This window comes from Pipra filicauda, unplaced genomic scaffold (assembly GCF_003945595.2).
Source record: "Pipra filicauda isolate LSUMZ 115617 unplaced genomic scaffold, ASM394559v2 scaffold22_size4397567_pilon, whole genome shotgun sequence".
Taxonomy (NCBI): Eukaryota; Metazoa; Chordata; class Aves; order Passeriformes; family Pipridae; genus Pipra; species Pipra filicauda.
The window spans coordinates 3,584,349-3,607,391 of record NW_024104343.1 but is presented as its reverse complement, the minus strand read 5'-3'; the positions used below and the strand labels follow the sequence as shown (position 1 = coordinate 3,607,391).

Below are 23,043 nucleotides of genomic sequence, written 5' to 3'. Positions count from 1 at the left end.
TAGCCAAAAACATTGCAACACTACCCCTCAAGATGTAATCACAGTTCTCTTAAGCCTTCTGATATAGATTTCCTTTTATGTCTTTCAAGAGACATTAAAAATATGGAATTATCACATTCATGGGGAAGTAAGGTGAGCTTAAAAAGCACAGGTTGTCTTCTAGCTTCTTTGTTTCTCTGGGCCATGGTGATCTGGCAGAATTTAAGTAGCTGGTAAGTGAAGGCACCTGCTACAAATTCCCTCCATAATGGTTTTTCTTTTTTTTTCCCCTTAGCTACTCTTTGGTTCTCTGCCAGGGAGTTTTCTCAGTCAGTCTGGTTTTGTTCAGTTGAGATCAGACATGTTTATTTCATGCATTTTCCAGGTTGAGGTGATGTGACTTACAGACTGCTCACTGAAAACACAGTGAGGCCCCAGTCATTAATACTGTCTGAGGGGAAAGCACGTTGTAGCCCAAGAATTTGGATGGAAGTTGAAAGTAATCTCAGGCATCCATCATGATTTTGTGATTTTCAGTTCTGCAAAGTAATCTGAGGGTTCTGTGGTGAATATATACTGTTCTTGGAGATGCCTTGTCATTTTGCGAGTGCAAATGGGCATGGTTTGGTGTTTTTTTGCTTTGAGTACATGTTTGCTTTAGGTTTTTTGTTTGTTTGTTTTTCTAGACTGCCTGAGGACTAGATATGGGCATATGATGAAAGACTGGAGAATTGGGATTTGTTATCACTTTAAAGCATTAAATATTAACTGGTATTAGTGTCTGACATTACAGAAAGAAAACAGTATCCAATATCTGGTTGTGAAGAACAATAATGAAGTTTTGGACAGTAGGGAATGTTTTTAAAGATCATGTTGGACTTAATTACCATGCTTTTTTAATAGTGTGGGAAGTGTACTATACTCAAAATAGCTTATGAGATAGCTTTGAGTTGTTTTAATTTAGAGAATTAAAAAAACTTTTAATGGGAAAGTAGTCTGACAACAGAGAGGGGAAAAAAAGTGAATTCTTTTGAATTTTTTTTTTTTTGTCTGGTTAACTGCTAGGAAAGTAGAGTAGTGTTTATGTATATATCTGCATATCTATATCTACACACTTACATGCATATGTACATATAATGAATTTTATTCAGGTTGTCAGGGGTCGATGATACTTCTGCCACTTATTGGAATGACCAATAACAGTAACACCCAGATACAGATACACCACAGGACTTATTTAGAAACTTTTGAGAACTTTGTCAAATTATTGTTTTTGGTCAAATGCTGCATATATAGGCTTTGGTATGGAACGGTCTTACGAATTTTCATGCTGTCTAAATAATTGCAGCAGCATGTAAGAACTAACCAGTCACACATTTTCTTTTCAAGCTTCTAAAAGAATTCCAACAGCATGAATTGAACTGTCACAACACTAGTAGATGTTCTTATAGGACTGAACTCTGCAGTAATTTTCCCTTTGTACTATTATGACATTGGACATTGTAGATCTCAGCAGATTCAGTGAGTGAAAACAAAACATCACAAAAACTAAATTCCAGAGCTGTCAAATCAAGACATGGAAATAATATTAACTCTTGTATCATTCTACATTATAAAACTCTTTTGTGTAACACTGAACATGGCAACAACTTTCATAATTGCTAACTGAAACCATGCCGTGGTTCATGCCCCAAAAAACCAGTTATGACAAACAACCTGAGCAGAGAGAGATATGACAGTTTGCAGAGAACTAGAGTACTTCATTTAAGATTCACTAGTTCTTATATCAGTGATGACCGAGGTTTCCATGAAAACAATGCAGGGGGCTTTGAAACTGAACTAAGCTTGACTGATCTAAGTGTTAGGTGTATTTTAGTCTTTCCTTTTGTTAGGAATTGCATAGCCTAATCAATTAAAAAAAAAAAAAAGACAAAAATTTAAGCATGTTTCTGAGTACTGACTTAATTGATCTGAATTCCAGTAATGTCTGTCAGAATTGAGAGCAGATTTATTGCTGCAGGTCTTCCAGTTTGAGTTTTTAGGACCAGGCCAGACTTCCAAATGGATGTGCTGGTGGCCCACTTCAAGAAAAAGAAAAATTCCTATTGCCCCTAGAGATGTTGTAAGAGGCCCCTAGATTTTGATCAAAATACAGAGATAAACAGGATAGAAAAATTGACTGACTATAACGTGAAATAATAACCTTCAACTGAATATTCAGAGAAGTTTAAGTATATTGGATAGTAAGGCTCTTGACATTCTTGTTATTCTGTTTGTCAGCTTTGAATCTGTGTCATCAAAATCTTGCAAATCACTTGCAAATGGATAGTTTTTTCAAACAGAGTTCTTTAAAGATAAATGACTTTGGATTTCATGCTTGCAAGCAATCACCAAACAAGATTGCAGTTGCCATAAAAATTTCTTTTAAGAGTTAATATGGTAGAAAAAGTAACATAAGTTTGGATTAAAGGAACATGATGAAAACTATTTGTCATATACGATTTTAAAGGATAGATAACAAAGCCTATAGAACAATCATATAAACATACATTTTCCTTTGGAACATCTATATAAGATGCAAAGAAGCCAATATAGGCCTGGAAAAAATCCATTTGCTAGACATTATAAAAGAGAGGCCTTTTACTGTTAGGTGAGGTATACCCACAGTCTAGGGAGGATCTCATAGGAGGGTAAGCAAAAATTGCTGAAAGTAGACTAAGAAATGGGTTACACTGCTTTAGTCATTGACCTGTCTTATTTGAAATGCTTTAGTTTCCACAGAGCCTATAAATTCTTTCTTGAAGGTTCCATAAAATTATGTAGTCCTATAAACATTTGAGCTGCAAATCAGACTTTGATCAGAAGTTCGGGTTCTCTGACAGGAAGAAAATAATTAAAATGATTCCTTGAGAAGAAAGGGCAGATTGGATATTTTGGCAGAACCCTAGATACTTTCATTACCGGTACTAAGGGATGAAGGTCCCCTGTTGGTAAGTATACCTTGCCTTCTCCAGCAAAAGCGACTGACAATGAAAATTTTAAGGGAATGAGTCTGGAAAAAAAAAAAACAACCAAAAAAACAGAGGCAGTAGAGCACATATGAAATGCAATTGGATTTCCTTGTGGATATTAAATAACAGTAGAGGAAGTAGGATTCTTGTTACAGCTTAATCTTTTTGCCTGGGAAAGGCTGGCAAAAGCTATTCTGCATGTTCCTCCCAGAACTCTGATTGCACTCACCCTGCTCTCCTCACAGAGTCTAATGCTGCATTTCACATAACTTGATCTGGGACCTATAAAGTCTATTGGAGAAAATTGTTAAAATTACTTCAGCTGTGATGTATGTGGGTTTACTAGTTCATTCTAAATTTTGGAGAGTAATGTTGCTACTGTGCGTAGACGTTTCTAAGTGACCTTATAAAATAAGAGACTGGAGCTATTATTACACTACTGATAGCAGATAAAAGAGAGGGAATTACAAAGCAGTATAATTAGTGATCAAAATGCTTTCTAAGTAAGGAGGTTAACAAACCTAAAGTGATTTAAGGTAAAAATCCTTGCCATACTTGAAGTATTCTCCTTACTGTTGCAGTGAAGAAACATTTCTTTCAGTTCTTCTTAGCTCTTCAGTAAAGAACATCAATTCCATCACCCAGTACACTTAGATCACCTTTTATGAAGTAAACAGAGCCAAAATACTCTGAAAAGAAAATGGAAATTACTGGCAGATCCTTTTGTAGAGCTTCCAGTACTGAAGCCAGTAGCTGTATTTGCTCCGACTCTCTTATTCCAAGTTGTTGCCCTTGACCTTCTCCTCCCTACTCTCTGCAAAGCCGCGATTAAGTGCTAGAAAGAAACTGTGTTTCAGACGTCCGGGGGATGGTGGGAAAGAAGTGATCTATGATTTAATCCAAGTGGCTCCCGGGCTAATGCAGAGACCTCAAACTCTATGTAGAATAACAAAAAAAAGGCAACTGCAGGCTTTAAAATCATTTAGTGCTTTTGCAGATATTGCAGTTTGAATACTGCTTTCTATGTGTCTTGAATGTTCCACGTAGGAAAATGTGTCTTGAATAACTCAAGACATAGCCTCAAGTGTAGTATATTCATGCTTGTATCTGAACTAAGTATCAGTTGGAAGACACATATCTCTGAAATCTGTGATCCTTTGTCCAGTACGGAAGGAAAAATTTTGATTTTTTTTTCCATGTGCGCTGCTTTGGTGAATTGTACCACATCCAGGAGCTTGGAGGAACTGAAGAGATTTGCTTTATATTACAAGTTACTTTGTTCCTTCCATTGTTAATAAAAGTTATCCCAATAGTCTTTCTGTAAAAATCTGTACATCTCTGAGTTCTGTGTGTCAGTGTTTTAGAATGTGATACACAAGTGCCTGGTGTGGCTAACAAGCTAGGCTGGTAGTAAGAGTATCTCAATGCTGGGTACTGTGGCTATAGTAATAAACATTAATTTCACCCTAAGAACAGAGCATGCTAGATAACCTTTTCCTTTTCTTTTTTCTTTTCTTTTGAAGTTGCTGGAAAACGCCATGATTTTCCTCCTATTTTCAGTCAGGACACAAGTAAAAAACTATTGGAAGGATGTGTGAAAGAAATGAACTTTGAATGTAAAAATAGGTAAATATTTTGGCATTAAGTTTAAAATTGGAGCATTGTTTCATCTGCCAGCATGTGTTCTTCCCCTTCACTTCTTCCTCCTCAGTACTTTCTGAATTTGCTTGTCTTCAGCTGACCTGAATTATGACAGTATTCCATACAGGACATAGGTCTGGTGTCACAGGCTGAACTCCTTCAGTAAAATAGTGCCTGACATCTATTGTTCTCTGTAGGATGCAGTTCAACACATTGTCAGAAAATAGGACAGTGTATTTTTTAAAGTCCAAACAAATCTAATATGCTATTTGTATTTTTTTTCCGTAGGTTGCTTTATCTCAGTAGATCAGATCTAGCCTTCCCAAGCACACCACCATCCAGCAACTGAAATGATTTAAAAAAAACAAATAAGGTTACATTCTCAGTTTAAGTGTTTCTTGATGTAACTTTAGAAAAATCAACATGACCCATAAGTACGAAATAAAGTCTGTTTCCAACTGGAAATGTCAGTCATTGCATGTGTGAGGTGGGAGAGGAAATGGCATTGAATGTTTTTTGATCACCATTTCCCTGAAATTTTTCATATGCAACATCCCCAGAGACCACTTTGCTCAGTGGAGTAAGTATTCAGTGACTTCCTTAAGGAAAAAAATTGCCAGTTTGTCTGTCTTTGAGAAGTTATATTGGAGTACATATACCTTCTTTTTTTTTCTCCTATGCTTTCAGACTGCCTCCCAGGGCATAATTTTTATCAAAATTTTAAAATATTTTTCTGCTGCCTTTAGTAAATATGATTGCCCAAGTTATTAAACTCCAAAGGATATTATTAATCAGTAGAAACTTTGTCTTTGCTTTGTGTTCATATCTTTCTCTTTTAATAAGTGAGTTTTGTAGATCACCTGGGATAAAACTGTTTCCCACTTGAAGCCTTTTACATTAATTACAACAAAACCTTATTTATGTAAGTATTTTATTCTTTAATTCACAGAAATAAAATTAAATAAAAAAGTAAAAGGGCCACAGATGCCAGAAGCTATCATGTTTTCTGTAACACTGCCAAAAGTCAAGTTGGTATACCGTGATTTTGCCTACAGAAATAGGAATTTTTCTATGGGCAAATATGTCTATAAATTCACATTCATATATGTCATCATCAACTGGTTCCTGCATGTCAGCCAAGGTATTTAGAATCTTAGGGACACAGGGTGAAGAAGAAATGAGAGCCAACAGTTGCAGAGAATACACAACTAGAGAAAAGGAAGTCATGATATTTATTGAGAAGTAGTTTTTAGATGGAATATTTCTTTTTTAATATTACTATTATTTATTTTATTTTTGGGGGGAGTCTTATTCTGTAAGATGTGGAACTCTATTGCCTGATGAATTTCCAAATACAAAACTTGAGTGAAGTAGTGTAGACTGTAGACTGTAGTAAGTGAGAGTATGGTGAAGCATTAGACTTTCCAGAGGCATTGTTCCCATGCTGCAGCTCTGTGCCAAGTGCACCATTCTCTGAAATGTGCCGTTGCCACAAACAAGATCTGGGTTGCTTGCAAGGCTATTCCCAGTGCTGCCAGGGGTGTGTGTCTGTGATGGGTCTTTTGCTGTAGGGACTAATGGAGTTCTAAAGTCAGCAGTAAGATTTCCTTCTGCTTTGATCCCCTGGAGAGGATGAGCAAGTCCTTTTCAAATGCAAATTTTCAATTCGTAGCCTTCCTAGAGGGAATAAAGATGGGAAGGAGAATAAATCTGTATTAAGATTCAGGCATTTTCAAGTTGCCTGTGCTACTGGTGCCCTTTTTTAACCTTCCCTTTTTTAACTTCTGCAGAGCATTACCTTCTATAAGCTCTGCTATGCTAAATCAGTCTGATGTTTGGGAGTGATTTTTCTTTTCTGTGTGCATGAAGTTGGTGGTTTTGGTGGGAGTCTACATTCTTCTCTCCCCAATGATGGGGAAGTAAAAAGCTCCCTGCTTCCTCAGAGTGATCGTGTGCAGTTTTTTAACTTTTCCAGTAATGCACATTGTGATGGTTTTTTGTTTGTTGATTGGTTTCTGTGGCTTTTTTTTTTTTCCCACAAGCAGATAGGAGCCCAGGATGTGGCATGGAGGGAGGAATTCTGCCAGCATCAATTTGTAGCTCTCTTCTAGCTAGGCTTGGGGAGTTACCATTTTTCTTGTTCCCTTCTTTTCCTCTGCCTGTGAGAGCCCCCAGCTTATGGTTTCATCATTGCCTAATACTTGCTTGCAGAGAACTAATTTTACATTTCCTTTTTTAACTTGCAGAAATATTTTATTCTGCAACTTGTCACCTGTGCTAAGCTACTAATTACAAAGTACATTATTTCAACCTTCATGAATTGGTTATTTCTGCAAAAGCCTGCAAAGCGCTCAGCACCTTGCCTACAAGGCCGTGCAACAAACCTATAATTCGGGAACCAAACTGTGGTCAGTGGATGTCTAATCAGAAGTTGAAACTAAAAGCTGACTGTTATTACTTGCAAAAAGATGTTGTCTCCTTGATTATTTTAAAGCTGCTTTCTCCCTGAAAGGCTTACAATTTACATGTTTTAGGAAGAACTCTTAATAGCTTGGTCAAGATTCCTGCAGTTGGAGGGAAAGTACTTCAAGTGTTGCTTCTGTGTTCCCTTAACCTGGGACTAGCTGTCCAGTGAGTTCCTTTGAGTGAATCAGCCTTTACTTCTCTCTGTTACTGCCACCAGTGCCACAAGTAGTTCTTGAACTGGAATCATGAGGTAGGGCAGTAACAGGTAAATGTAAAAGCAGTGTTGCTGTGAGGTGTGATAGCATTGAATGCTACAGAAAAAGCCTTAGTGTGGATACAGTTCTGTAACATGTCCCTGAATCACCTAAAACCTCCATGGCTTGGATCAGTTAAAGGGGGGACAAATATCATCTGTCTTGCAGGTGGGACAGTTGTGATGTATCTATTCAAATAAATGATCACTGAATCAAAGTGCACATTTTCATTATTCAGTTATCACTATCAAGGCTATTCATCAGCCTGAATGTGGGGGTAACATTAGGATTTCACTACTGTAGTTCCATTGACTTCAATGGCATGGCTTCTGCTTCTCAAGGGAACTGAAAAAGGAGCTGGACCCACTATTTTCAAAGTTTCTTTTAATTCTAGTTACTAAGTAGGTCATGACTTTTGCTTACCATATGTTTCCCATAAAAACCCTGGCTGCCTTGAGTGCTATATGATAGGATGTCTGGAAGCTGGAGACAAAGTGCATGCACTATGGTAGAAAGACTTTCTGAAATATCTTGTATACGGTAGCTGAAGCTGCCACATGCTGCTTATGCTACAGTCTGCCTGTGGTCACAGTTACAATGTTAACACTGAAGCATTCTCAAGAAAACTATGTAATGATGAAAAGGCTTCAGTGCATACAGTATGATGGAAAAACAAGTTAAAAATAAATCTGTACAGCATCTAAGGAGAGGAAAAATCTGAAAGGCTGTACAGCACTAAGCAAACCTGTGCTTTTGTGGACAGTGGCAGTGATGGGAGAACTTAAGCACATGTCAAAACAAATACACTGAAGGATATGAAAAATATCCTGTCCTTCCAGATTTCTCCTCTGTAACAGAAACCAGTATTAATAATGAAAACTAATCCCTGTGTTGTATCAGTGTAGAATGGCATGGTCTTTGGCTTGTAGAAGGGAATTTAGTGATCATCCAAAGCCAGCATTTTACTGAACCATTTTATTAACTTACTGTTTAATTTACATGTGGCAATATCAAAATACCAGGATTTTAATGCTGGGAAGGGTGTGTGGGAGGGGTTATTTCAAGTTTGATGTTGCTGCATTTGTAATGGTTATAAACTTTCAAGTCTGGAAACTGACCACTTGTGTGTAAAAATCACCTTCACGAAAGAAAAAATAAATTTACTAGTTTTTTTCCTTTTTTTTTTTTTTGACAAACTATGTTTTTTCAACCCTGCTGAATTCAATGCAAAATCTTCCAGTTTCAGTTATTGTAGGACACTATTTAATATTCAGACCGTCTCCCAGTCTTTTGTTGTAGGTGGTCCTGTAAGAACTACCACAGTTTCCCTTCGTGGAGCAGGAAGGCTTGTGCGGCGTGCAAAAGGCACATAACTGCGACAAGGCAGCATAGCTGTCTTCAGTGGTGTTCCAGAAGGGACACAGATGACTTGGTAATACATTCAGGAAGGGAGAAACTTTTGCAGAAACTATTGCTGCAGTATAGTTGAGCTGTGTACCAGACAGATGAACTGTGGGGTATTCGATGTGTTCTCCCTCAGAAAAAGCTTGGTGCCAAGGTGTGAGAGCATGTACGTTGTTCATTACCCAAGGCTTAACGGATCGGGCTGGTGATCATGCGTCAGGGCTACCACTTTTGTCTTAAGGAACAGTTTCCTGCAAAGTTCAGAGGCAAGCTTTGATGATTGATAAGTTCTAGGCACACAGATTTTGGGATAAATCCTGCTTCTGTAGCATTTACATTCTGTAAAGAGGCAACTGAGTAGCCACGAATTCTGGGCCTGATTCTATACTGGTTAAAGTCTGTGGACTTTCTGCAGTGGGGGGGTGGGGGGGAATCACCAATGCTATTTACTTTAAAATACAGAGAGTTTGAAATCAAAATTCTCATTATTAAAAAAAAATAATTTGAAAACAGTAGAGTTAATTTCATGTGCATGGGTGATCTTTCTCTTTTTTTGTTCACTTCTGTACAAACTTTTAATAAATTGCTCTGTAATTTGGGAGAAGGGGAAGAGAATAATCGTTGGCATGGAATGGAATAAAGATAATTAATCTGAATAAAGATGATGACCAGAAAATCTTCCTGTCTGTCTTGCAGTAGGGCTTCAGCCATCTGACATATAGATATGATAACTGAGGAAACTATGTGATGTTTTAAGTGGGTTTTGGAATAGGGAGCCTTTTCTGAGCAGACAAAACCTTGGATGGATGGATCAGGAAAAAAGCAAATGTCTTGCTTAAAAAAATCTTTCTCTGCATCTAAATGAAGTTGGGACTGTAAGGCTTTTATGAAGAAAAGCTGATAAGTAATTTTTTTGAATGCACATAAACACGTAATAAATCTGAATCTGAACTCTGTGATGTGACTGACTGTACAGCAGGGTGGATCTGGAAAGCTATAACTTTGAAATCTGTAGAAGGATTTTGCAGTCCATTCTCCAGTTCTGCACCTTGAATTAATCAGTTGCAATTTATACTTCTGTTTTGATTATGGAGCACTTCAGTAACTTACATAACAGTACAGGAGCTAGATTTATAGTGGAAATGTATTAATCCTTGTGAGACAAATATAAAAAATCCTATTTGTAGTCTAAATAGAAAGAAAACACGGGAAGGTGAAGGGGATCTGGCTGTGTGTTTAGCCTTTAGTAATGGTATAGCAGAGGCATTCATAGATTAATAGGAATAGTCTTCTTGGCTGTAAGGAAAATTCTAACTGGGTTGTATGAATGTCTTTGTTCCATGGAATTATTCTGACCTTTTAATTAACAGATTTACCCTGAATAAATGAGATCCAGGTTGTGCTTTCTGTCGTAATCTTAATCTAAATGTTAATAAATAACCATTTTATAGCTAGGTATATTTAATCTGAATTCATTATATTAGCCAAACTCATTTAGCAACTATTGTAAACCTAAGGAAACTATTTGAGGGTATAAATGGAATCTTATTTTTTAAGTGGGTAAATCTGAACTTTGGTTAAGTATCATGGAAAATTTAGAAGTAAATCTGAAGGAGCTCCTCTGGACACAGTGGGGGATAAAAAGACAGGGAAGTACAAGGGTCCTGCACTGTCAAGGGGAGATTTATGAAGTTTCATGCACCAGTCTTAAATGGAAAAAGAGAAAACAAAGCAAGATTAATCCAAGTTTGTTGTATCTTTTTATCCTATATATTTTCATTGGATACATAGAATCATTTTCCAAATGAGCAGAGAGAGAGTTCAGAATTTGACACAGGATGCTGTTGATGGCAACTGAGGAATGGTTTAATTTGGATGGTAGTTTAATTATTCTCTTACATTCTATCTTTTGATAAGGCCAACTCCCAAAGCTCTGAGTGTGCTGTTTATTTGATCTTCAAATCAAGATTCCTTCCTCTTAATGAGTACAAATAGCTACAGTAGAAATGGGGCAGGGGAGGGATGTGGCCTGGAGCATATTTTAAGGAATATGAGATTCTTCAAGCCTTAATTAGAGAAGGGGAGAAATGAAATAGCAACGACAGTGCAGATTAACTCAATCTGCAATCAACATAATCAAAACATTTATTGTTGTTGTAGAAGGTAATCAAATAAGTGTTTGTAAAAAAGCTAGTGCATTTTTGCAGAAGTACTAAGGCCAGAAAAGCTAGTTGCAGGTGTCATGGCAAACGGCAGTTTCGAAGGGTGGGGATGGCAAGTTCAGAAAACATCTGTACCAGAATGGAAAAGCTTTTGGTAGCCTTGTTTGGAGGGTGGTGTGGTTTTTTGTTTGGATTTTGGCTTTTTTGAGGGGGGATGTTTTTATTTATTTGGTTCGTTGTTTGTTGTTGCTGTTTTGGTTTTGCTTTTTTCTATGCCTCTATGGCACAAGGCATAACTCTTGAAGGAGAGTTTGAAATTTAAGACCCAAATAAAGGCTTGAAGGAAGAAGGAAGGCAGGATGCAATGCTCTGGAATTTTTTGTTTTTATGTAACTAGGAGAAGAGTATCCATTTTTCTTCCTGCTAGATTTTGTGTTTCTCTAGTTCCTTTATTAAAACAATTCCTGTGCTAGCTGTTTTACTTGTTTTGGTTGGAGTGGCTGGCAAACCATGACTGTAATATAGTAGTATAAAGAGTAAAGCAAACTTACAGATGCTATTCTGGAAGTTAGTGCTGCATTTACTGCAAGTGTCCCTGACAGAGACAAGTGAAAAGAAAATATTTGGGTCTTACCTTGCTAAACTGGCCAAATTTATTTGGGTTTTGTTTTGGGTTTTTTTGTTTGTTTGTTTGTTTGTTTGTTTGTTTGGTTGGTTGGTTGGTTGGTTGGTTGGTTGGTTGTTTTTTTTCCTGGATTGGTTGACCATTAATCAGGACTCCCTTCTGGAGGAGTATCAAGAAACCTTGACTTATCCGTGGTAATGTTTTCTGTCAAATACACATCACGATGTGGGGAATGATTTGATTATACCTTTCCCTATACTGAATTTCTCCTTGCTCCTCTGCCTATGACTCACACATTTTACCATTTCTGTGTGGAAGTGGAGGCCTGTTCACAGTTGTCAAAGCTCTTAAGGCTGTCCCCAACACATTCTCCCATGTAACTGGTAAATGTGACAGATCTGTTGTCTAGAAAGTAATGAATAGAAGGAGACAGGATGGAAGTAGTGTGTCCTTTCCCATCTAAGTGACAGCAAAACCTACCAAGAAAGGTGTTAGCTTTATGGGCTAACAGATTTATGCAAAGCAATTCTTCACGTTGCATACCCATCTCCCTGGTTCTTTTCTCAATAGATACAAATCATCCCCCTTCCTGCAAATTACCAGGAATTGAGGGGCCAGACGAGATACAACAGTGTGAGGTTTTGTACAGCAATATAATTAGCCACCTATAAACGCTATTCAGAATGTTTTGTAGATGTTATACTTACCTGAAGATAACTGTATAGCAAAGCTATAAAATTACTTATTTTTTTCGTGAGTGACACATGCTGCTCTATCATCTTGATTCCACCTGTTGGATTTGTGTGCACATGCACGTATGTGGTTAATTAAGTATTTAGAATAAATGTGCTGCATATTATTTGCCTGTTTGCCAGAATCAATTCTTTGTGGTTGTATTTATCTTTTAATTTAAAATTGGTTTTCAGAACTTCACATCTATCCTGAGTAGATCTGTTAGATGACATTCAAAATCAAGAACAGTAATTTGCTGTGCTATGAAAACAGGCTATAGTTAAGACAGAAATATTCATCTGTTTCATCCTCTATTTCATTTTCAGTTTAGGCAGCAGGCTGCATCAGTTTTATTCCATTCATTTTTAGTATGTCTAAGGGCCATTGTTAGGCTGTGAATACAGTTCTTTCAAAAAAAAAAAAATCAGTCTGAACTTTGACTCTTTTTTTAGGTAGAGATTTTTTTTGTGAGGCCACTCAGAAGTGGAGTATTCTATTTTTCTCTTTGATAATGAATTTTGGAAAAAGCAGGTTGGGTACTGGGAACAAACTGACCTCCTTGCCCTCACCAAACAAGTTCTAAAGGGTTTTTTCCCCCCCAAAGTGTCCTTCTGCATAAACAGATGACCTACCTGTTTACCAGACTCATTCCTGGATATGAAATAAATTTCAGTGACTCAGTGCTTCCTATTAAGTAATATTACCAGTATTTAGAGGAAGGTGGTGGAATTTTCCATGCTTTCTGTGGCAAATAGTTTATTTCCAACATGTCTGAAAAACTTACTGCAGATGCCTTTTTGATATCACTCCCTTTAAGAGATTGAAGGGATATTTTTGATATCTCAGGACCAGATAATATATGAGTATTTATGCATGAATAGTATTACACCAGTAACCATTTTCCCAACTGTAAAATAATGGAACAGCTACAAACAAATAGTTCTGACACCACAACAGATTACGTATTCAAGATCCCAAGTATCCTTTTCCTGTTAATTGGTGTAGTCTGTGTTAGTCTGTGGTAGCACATTGTAGTCCCTAGTTTCTGCCATATGTCCCATCCTTATGTAATATTTGAGCCTTTTTCTCTGCTCATAGAATGAGTAAAAAGCATAAAATCAGCACTATTTCAAGTACATCTTTTCTTCTGTGGCAGTGTTCACTTCATTAGTTCTACCAAAAATTGATAAGGAAGTAATTTATGTTGGTTGGTTGGTTAACAAACACATTTGGGAGATAAACAGTGTGTTGAAGAACATCCTTAATTCTTGAGGATGTATATCTAAGGATGTAATAGGTCTATATACATCAAGTAAAATTGTTCAAGTTCACGTGTCTGAGTGTGCTTTTAACCATGACTGGCTTGTAGAGGTGGCTGGGCCTCTGATGCTGACCTGGTAAATTCTATTCCACATTCGGGAATTTTTTTCACCCCTAATCTGTTTGCACATAATGACATTTTATTTTTAGACTGTGAATTCTTCTGGAATTGTCCTTTTGTAGTGTACTCGTCAAGATTGAAACAAATTATTAATTTGATATCCTGTGTCTTAAGGCACTCACGCATCTCATCTCTGAATGCACTTGCATAAAGTTTGTTTTGTTAAGAATGTTAAGAGTGTCTTACAGAGCATCCACTAACTTGATATTGCAAGATCATTCATAGCCTTTCAAGCAGTGACTGGCAGATAATGCTTGTGCCCCCTTCTAGCTCTTAGCAGAACTCTGCTAACTGAAGTGGTCTGTAGTACAACCACAAACTGTAACAACTGTGGGTAGTGGGGGAAAGGGGAGATGTCCTAATTATTAATAGCTCTTTTCTAAATTAAAATTTACTTTCTGTGGCAATGTACTTAGAATGTATTCCTAAAGTCTAAAGTTACTGACTAAAAATGATATGGTTGCATAACATGAGTATAGTTATTGCTTTTATCATGTCAAATGCATCAGTCGCTGCATTTCATGTATGATTTTCAGCATTGGTAATATCAACCACAATATATGTTCGCTAAAATTTAATTATTTTTATTGTCAGATATGCAATAAGAAATGTGAACATAATGTGAACAATTTTCTACAGTCACAATGAGGAAGGCTGCTGCTACCTGAGAATATTCTGTGGACTATTCCATGGTCCAGTGTTATTTCATTTAATCATAACCTTTGATCTTCTACAACGTCATTCAGAAATTTTAGGTGTGATCGCAGTTATCTGCGATGGATGAGTTTGTTGCTTCATAGAGTCTCACGTGGTTGTTGTCAAGGCTGTGTCTATATGTGGCCATTTACATGACAGAAACAGATCCAGGCAGATACAAAATCTTGAGCTCACGTGTTGCTCATGGGGGCATTTCTGTTTCAAAGACTAAGGAATGAGTAAGATACTATTCGGCCCTTGTGTGTCTTCCCGGTTACTACAGTATCTTTCATCAACTTGAAAAAAAATGTCAAAAGCTCAGTGGGCAAGAAGACTGAACTTTAAGATGTATTTTCCAGGAGAAGGAATAAAGGCAAGCAGGAATATAATATTTCCATAATCTCTATCAGTGAAGATTCCTCTGGGAGTCTTTCCTAAGATGTATGCTAAACAGTTGGAATGGAATTGGTGTGTATGTGTATGTTTTTATGTGTGTACATATATGAACATCACTGGATATTGGGAGCTATTTCTAACACATTTTTTTATTTTGGTGAAAATTTTACAGAAATTAATACTGGTTGGCTACTTCCCATGAATGTGGTTTCCATGTACAGAGGCTTCATACCTGGCTGAATGTAATGTCAGGGTAGAAAAAGAAATGCTAAATAAACTCCTTGGTTAAAAGAACTTATGTGGAAATCAAATCTCTTTATATCAAATCAAACTACCTGTACTTCAGTTTGTTTTGTGTGAGTTTGAATTACCAACCCCTGAGCTGGAAGCCAATGAAGTTGTATGAGTCTGCCCTAGCTTAAAGATCAGCATACCCAATTTTGCATGCATGTTGTGTATCATCTCATAGTACAGTCAGTACCATGATTGGTTTCAGTGGAAGTTATCGGTGTCCTATTGTAACTGTCCTTCTCTCCTTCAAATTATTTTCATGGCTCCAGTGAAGCATAAAAGACAGATCTCTTACACGATCTGCAGTGTAACTTTGATTGATTTACATGGTTGAGTCATTGATCTGACTTACAGTTACTTGAGGCTTGATATGTAGAGCAGTGAATGGAGAATAATTGAACTGAGGGCAGTGGAACTGGTATAAAAATGGATACAGAAGACTAATGAAGTCCAGGAAACCAGAATGGATTGATATCTTGAAAAACATAATTACAAGACTGAACAAATCTGTTGGAAAAGAGTTCGGCTGAACTCTTCCTATGATACTTTGGCCACAGCCAAAGAAATGGTAATTTTTGTCTTGGTCATGAGTTTATAGTATGGTACTTTTAATGCTAAATATTTAGAGATATATTTAGCATATATATATAGCATATATGTATAAAAGTAACTTTGAATAATGTATTTTGCTATTATAGCAGAATGTTTAACCCAAAGATGAATTCACAATAGATTCTTTTTTCCTCCTCTAAAGATTTTGATTGAATGTTAAATATATAGTCAGTACCAAAAGACTCTTTTTATAATTTAAAATCTGGAAAATAGGTCATGAGTGTCAGAAACTTGTTTTAGTGAGGGGGTGCAGTATTCTTAACAAATGCTTAAGATGTTACTTTTTTTTCTGTGTTTCCTTGTGTATAAATAAATTTACCTGATCATCCCCATATTTTTTATCTGTAGTTTTTGTAGGCATTGTCTGTATTTCAATTAAAGGATTGGAGGGATACAAGAGACTGTCCTCTGGATTGTTCCCAAATTTATTTTATCACAAAGTACTTAAGTGTAATGTTTCCATATGTGTTGTAGCATTTTGTATCCCAAGTAACCTGCATGACAGTCAGCCATTTTCATGATGTCATTGCTTCATGACTCATTTCCTTCAAATGAAGCTATAACCAGGTGGTCATTTATTTAAAAAGAAATACTGTTAACCTCTCAATTCAGTCACGTGCTGAGAATGCATGAAATTCATTCTCCATGAATCTAACTACATACTTGCTTAGTATTATGTGTTTTTAAATCATGCTTGGAGTATTAGCAGGGGTTTTTTTGGGTAGCTTAAATTAAAAATTCACCAAAATTATAGGCTTTTGAAGCCCGTAGTCTCTTTTAGTTAGTTATGTGTATTACAATTTACTGAGCAGTTTATTTTCTTTTAATTTATTTGAAAGGCCATAATGCTTAATTTTAAAAGTAAAAATAAATTTAATTGTATTTTCCATTGAAGAGTTGTGATTTCTTGTGAACTGATGCAATCTTTTTGCTCTGTTTCCAGGAAGACAACTTCAATAAATGTCAAATGTAGAATGCCATGACACATAATGACATTGCTGTAGCAAAGCTTGTAGATTTGTCACATGTACCATAGACCTTTGTCACCAAAATTGCATGGGGAAAAAAAATCCAGTGTGTTTTTAATTTCTTTTTTTCTTTCTTTCCTCCCCAGAGTGGTATCTTCTAGACGCCATACCTAATTCCTCCCTCTAATATGTTAAGGTAAATAAAGACCGAAAAGATCAGTGTCATACCTGAAAACAGTGTTGCCCTTGTTAAAGGAGAAAGGCTTTTGACTGAGAATTGTGATAGTTCAACATTGGGTTGAACTCATTCTGGAAGAGTAATTTTTGGTTTATGTGTTTTCATGTGGTTTTTTTGTTTGTTTGTTTGCTTGCCTTTTTGTTTGTTTGTTTGTTTGTATTATTTTTTTCTACAGAAAAAAGGTAGATTTAAGGTTTCACAGATCCAGCTTTGAGCAGGCCTATGTGTGAATGATCATATCAATTCAACCTTATCAGGATGGTTGGTATGCACAAGCTTACCTAAGGTAAGAACATGGCCCTATTTCATCAGGAAGACTGTTAGTGGAGGCAGCTGTTTTTATTCACTAAGTACCAGGTTTTCCATTTCTAACCATGTTCAGAAACATAAGTTCCTTCTATTTCTGTGTATTCAATGGGAATATTGTGTCTTCTCAAAATTACATTAAAGTCTACCATCAGTCACTTGGAACAAATCTCAGTGATTTCTGTCTGGTACAAGCAGCACAAACATGAATTGCATTTCCTCTGACCCACTGTGTATTCTGAAGTTATTTGTATGTAACTTAAGGGTAAATTTGATCACTCCTGAGGTCATCAAAGGAACTTGAATAACTACAGCCACCATTTAGATATTGCCAGCTGCCTCAAAACAGTTGCAGAGACATCCATCTAGTGCTGCTATACATGAATGTCAGTGCCTTCAGTGTGGCCTGCTAATAGCCAAGTGACAAACAGTTTAAGTAATGCCCTTGCCTCCTAGCTTTCACAGTGTGCTCATACTTCAGGAGAAGTGAAGGTTACAGTGGACAGGACAACCAATCCTTTTCATGGATTAAGAGGGAAAGGAGGAGTTTGACCTCCTGCAGATCACCTGGCTGGAATATTTGGCAGCGTTTTAGGACATCAGTATCCCAAACATTGATGTTTGTGACACTCTGGGGGCAGGCTATAGAAAAGCATAAAAGTATGTATGTTTTAATTTATGTGTATTAATAGTACCACCTTACTCGGTGCCAAGCTGGTGGTCAGTCTCTGGGGTTCACAGTGCATCTGTTTCAGGATTTGGTTGGGTTTTTTTGGTTTTTTTTTTGTAGTTTACATATATATGTATCTCAAGACTTCTACTTTAATTTTACAGGCAGCTGTAGCACTTCACTAATGGCTGAGAAGTCTGTCCTGTCTGCCAAAGAACTGGATGTTGCAATATGAAATATTGTATTACTTAGGGCTATAGCTTCAAAATGCACCTAATGCCCACCTTAGGGAAACAAGCCTTTGGTTTCAGTAGGGCTTTGAAAAAAAACGAGTTGGGAGTTCGTTGTCCATATTTTGTAGATTTTAAAACAAGGCAAGGCACTTCTCCACCAACCTCCCTGCAGCTCTTGATTATTTTTTTTCTGCTCAGTAGTACTGTGTGTACTGTGTCCTGCTGAACGACTCAGGTCCCTGATGCCAACCAGAAGCTGAACTGGTATGCTCTATCCATCCTGACAATGGACTTTTCATGTTTCACAAAGGAATATGGGAGATGTTATGCACTGGCATAGCAAAGTTCGCTCACAGCCCAACCTAGATTGTGGATTGCCATTTGAACAGTCCCTATCCTAGAATCCTATGCTTAATTTCTCCTGTCTTTCTTTTCTCATTGGTTCTCAGGATTTAGGCCAGCAATAACAGCCAAAAGATTTTGTCCCTACTAACTGGTTTGGATTATACATTGTATTTGCAGTTAAGCATCCCATGATTACAGTTTTCCCCTCCCTTGTTGCATTGCTTGCCTATCTGCAAATGTCACAGATACCCACCTTCTTCTACTGTGAAAAAATGAGTATAGTGTAAGGCTGGCTTTCCTGACATTTTTACTCATGACTTTACATGATTTTTCCCTGTAGAGTCATGATGGTAATACTGGTCTTTTTAAAAGTGACAGTTGCATTTCCTAATAGTTGCTATTTATACGGTCATTTGAGCTGCTAGTAGAGGGGAAACAAGTACATTCACTAAATAAAACCTTATTTGCACAATCCAGATCCTCAATAGAACACAACTTCCTATAAAACTAACATTCCTTGACTTTTGTAATTTTCCATTTGACTTATCCTACTAATTTGTTAAAAGCCTATTTCTTCTACTTTTACGTGCTTGTTTCCAGAGCAGTTCAAATGACTGTATGAAGAGTTTGTTCTGGTTTTGCCACACGAGAGGCTCAGTCTCTTTCACCTTTTCCTTTATAATTGGATCTGTAAATCTGTATAACTTTAAAAAACTTACTTGAAGTGCAGTGACAACCTCATGCTTACCCAGAAGTAAAATTTTTAACCTTTAATTATTCTAATTGTAAACTTTATAAAAAAGAAAATAATTACTTGAGTTCTGTTCATCAAACAAAAGATATGCTATTCATTTCTAGTTTACTTGTAGGAATGAGTGATACTGGAAAATGATGTAGAACAAGAATGTATAATGAAGAATTAATATTCTTGTTATCCCCACAAATGAATGTGAGGATTTCAAATTGTATAAGGTATCATGCTAGAGGGATTTTAATTCCTTCTATATATTTACTTTGAGGGTCAGTGTTGCAAAACTTAGATGTCTTTTACCCTTGAACTTTTTAGAGATATGCATATAAATAGATCCCTGCAGTGTTTACAAGAGCTATGTATGACAGCCACACTCATGTGGACTAAGGGTGGGCTTTCTGCTGCAGATTTAATACAACTGCTTCTCAGACCTTAAGAATTTCTCCTTTGTTATCCCTACTTGACTCATTTGTCTTGTCTTCTCCCCGCTACCACTCCCCCATTAAAACAGTTTGTTTTGTTTGTTTATTTTAATTAAGTATTGTAAGAGCAATGTCATCAGCTCAGCATAGAATAAAAAGAAAAGCATATCCTGGTGGGCAAAATAGAGGCAGATCTTCAACTCCCCAGCCCATCAAGGTCCTGCTGAATGGCAGCACAGCCTTCAGGTGTATCAGTCACTCCCCACAGTTTTTATCATCAGCAAATTATTCTAAATTATCCTACAAGGTATCAAAATACATTGATCTCATGCCTCTGTAACAATATATTTTTGTATTTTGGCATGGAACAATAATTAAAAGCAAAATTGCCCTGAAAAGAAGCAGCCAGAGGGAATTCTTTAGAACAAAGTACACGAAAGAATGTATGAGCCAGAGTCACAGTGAATGCCAAGACCAGCTATTACTGTTTCGGTCGAGTTTGGGAATGTAAATGTTATGCCAAAAATGAAAGAAGCCTTCACAAAGAAGTAAGAAATTTCACTGCTGTCAGAACTACACAGGAGTTAATTTAGATACTTTGCAAAATCTCACCAGATTAATTAATGGTCAGAATTTAAAAAGTGTGAGGGTTGTGACTGTTCAAACTATTGGAGAAAAATGATCACCAGAAAAGAAGGCTTTTGCTGAAGGCAATATAATGAGGGAGCAACTGAACATCAGCAGAGATTTTACCTTGAATGTTTGCTATGAAGCGACTTTTTATGGTTCATTTCTAGGAGTTAAGAATGAGCTCGGAAGACAGCAGGCATGTGACTGGTTTGGGTTGGTTTTTCATTTGTCTGCCTATGGTGGGCTTGAGGATGGTGATTACCTCTGCTTCTCTGCTTTTATACCTTCACTTCTAGAACCTGGAATGTCAAATCTTGGGATTTGGGGAGGAGGTCAGGATGACTGCGCATGGGTGTGTTTGATTTTTCTCCTCTCTGACTTTTGAAATTCACAGAGGAGGAAGGCAGGGAAGATGGAAAGGTAGAACTTAAAATAACATGCAAGTAGCATTTCTGTCACATGGAACAAATTTTATTCCACAGCACGTTTTGTGTTAATACGTGGAAGGAACCATCATACCAAAATACTATTATTGAGATTGTTCTTGATTCTTTATGGGATTGCTCAGCCTTCTCAAATCAAGTTCCTAGTCCACAGTCGTACTTCTTTTAACCCTAATACAGTATATATGTGGAGTTGTATAAAGATGGTAGCACATACATAATGGTAGTTGGTGTGGGTGTAAATACATTAGTCTAAAATACCATGCTGTGCTATTGGGCTTTCAGGACCTTATATCTGGTTTACACTGATATTGTAAACTGTTGTTTTCCCATACCTGATTCTCATACATTTAAACCATAATTTGGCTTAAAACAGAAATCTGGCATGAGGGAGCAGGTGGAAGAGGGAGTACAAAATATAGTAGTACCTTGGCAATTAGTGTTTATACTTCCCTGCAAATAATGAGTTTCTATTCTTCAGCAAACAAAAAGGAAGTGAACTGAAAAATGAAAAGCTTTTCAACTGTTGCAAAACATAACTGTATCCACGAAAGAATAAGATCAAAGTAGGTGCTTGGACTAGTCTCTCTCTAAAGGCTGCTCAGTCCCAGCCTTGCTTGTGGAACACAGAGCTTTGAATGCCAGCTCAGTTCTGGCAGCTGGCAGCAGTTTATAGGCTGTGTTTTAACCCTCCATCTGCCTTCCCAGTGCTATCTTTGGTCTGGTTCCATGGTATCTCAAGGATTAGCTGTGTGCATACTCCAACAGCTTTGCATGTCTCTTGGCAATATCTGACTTTAAACTTAATACAGTAGGTGGTCATTCTTCCCATTGCTATGCTTCATATTTGTTTAGGTTTCATGCAGTCACTGGATCTGCCACAAGCTTTAAATTCTTGCATACTTGGTTGGCCAGCAAGAGCACGTGTATAACTTACTGATAAGTGACACATTTTTGTCATTGTTTCCAGACTGGTGTAGTTTGTTACTCCTGCCTTGTGTGTGCTGTTGTGTGTTCAGTGGTAATCTCTCTCAGATGTTGTATGCTAATGTTTCTTAATAAACTATTACTTCAGACAAAGTACTGAATAATTTCATTATGCTTATAGAAACAATTATCTTTCTTGTTTTAACACTTATCTTTCTTTAGCAGTGATGTTGAGGCACAGTTGAGATGAGAAAGCAGTAAACCAGTTTTCAGGGCTCAGAGGTGTAATGGCTAGGTACGTACCCACCACCTCCATTAAACCTGTGCCAAATGAGAGTCATGGTACAAGAGTCACCTGAGCAGCCACAGATTTGACATTGTCTTAAAAATTTCCATTGTGCGAGGGTGTCTGTGAAGCTTTATTTACTTGACTTTGTACTTACTGCAGAAAAAACAGATATTTCTGCAAAGGGAAAAAGCAGAGTTGTCTTCTGTGATACCCCTAGCTACTATAAAGAGGCTTAGGGCATCACAGGAGTTTTGACTCTGATCTGAGAAATAAAATAAAATTGACTAGTAATAAATATTCTGTTTCCATTTCACTTTCCAGAAGTCCTAAGAATGTAACAACAAAAAAATGCTCTTGCTTTTTTTTCCATTAAAACATTGTATTTATTATTCTTTAGAAAATATTATAAAATAATTTTTGAGTAGACTCTTACTTAAGAAAAGCTCTGCTCTGACTCATATAGTACTTAGTCAGAATAAATATTTGTCAAGGAACTCTTAACTCTCACTGATTTTCAGTTGCCAATTGTTTTTCTAGAGTGTGATTCCTTGCTTGAAACTTGATGACTCGTTGAAACACTGTTACTGTTTTACTTTGTTCAAAATTATTTAAAGCCCAGCAATGTCTCTCTCTAATTTAGTTTTCTTCATCCCATAATTTAAAATTGAATAAATGCATTTAAGAATAGGCAAACTAATTTTCCCTGCCTTGGATAGCAACTTATGGTTTAATCCTGAACTTGCACAGTCATACTTTGGAAATGCTGCTCACCTACTGCTAGCTGTTTCCAGAATTAAACAAGAAATTTCATTCTGAGAATTGTGAAACCGTTAGTTATTAGTCGCATGCAACTCCATGAAAAAGAAAAATCAAATGATGCATAATTAACCAAAACACTATGTGTTACTCAAACTTTGCATGCATTTTAATTTGAAATTCACACAGGGTTTCCCTGTGTTTTGCAGACTCCTGTGGAGAATTTCCAGCTGATGCCTGGCTGTAAAACAATGATGGCTCCTGCCCCTGAGCACAGGCAGGAAGGCTGGAGGGCAAGGATCACACTGTGCTGTTCGCTTTGGTGGCCACCGGGTGTCATTCTAGGAGCAGGCTT

The 23,043-nt window shown here is 36.9% G+C and overlaps 1 long non-coding RNA gene across 1 annotated transcript in view; it reads left to right on the top strand.

The window, feature by feature from the left end:
• Positions 1–18,758, top strand: part of LOC120323295 — a 66,980-nt gene extending 48,222 nt beyond the window's left edge. Inside the window, exons 3-5 of the long non-coding RNA XR_005563621.1 lie at positions 16,825–16,874; positions 17,092–17,202; positions 18,057–18,758. This is a non-coding gene — a long non-coding RNA (uncharacterized LOC120323295). The remainder of the gene's footprint in view (positions 1–16,824; positions 16,875–17,091; positions 17,203–18,056) is intronic.
• Positions 18,759–23,043: the final 4,285 nt, after the last annotated feature.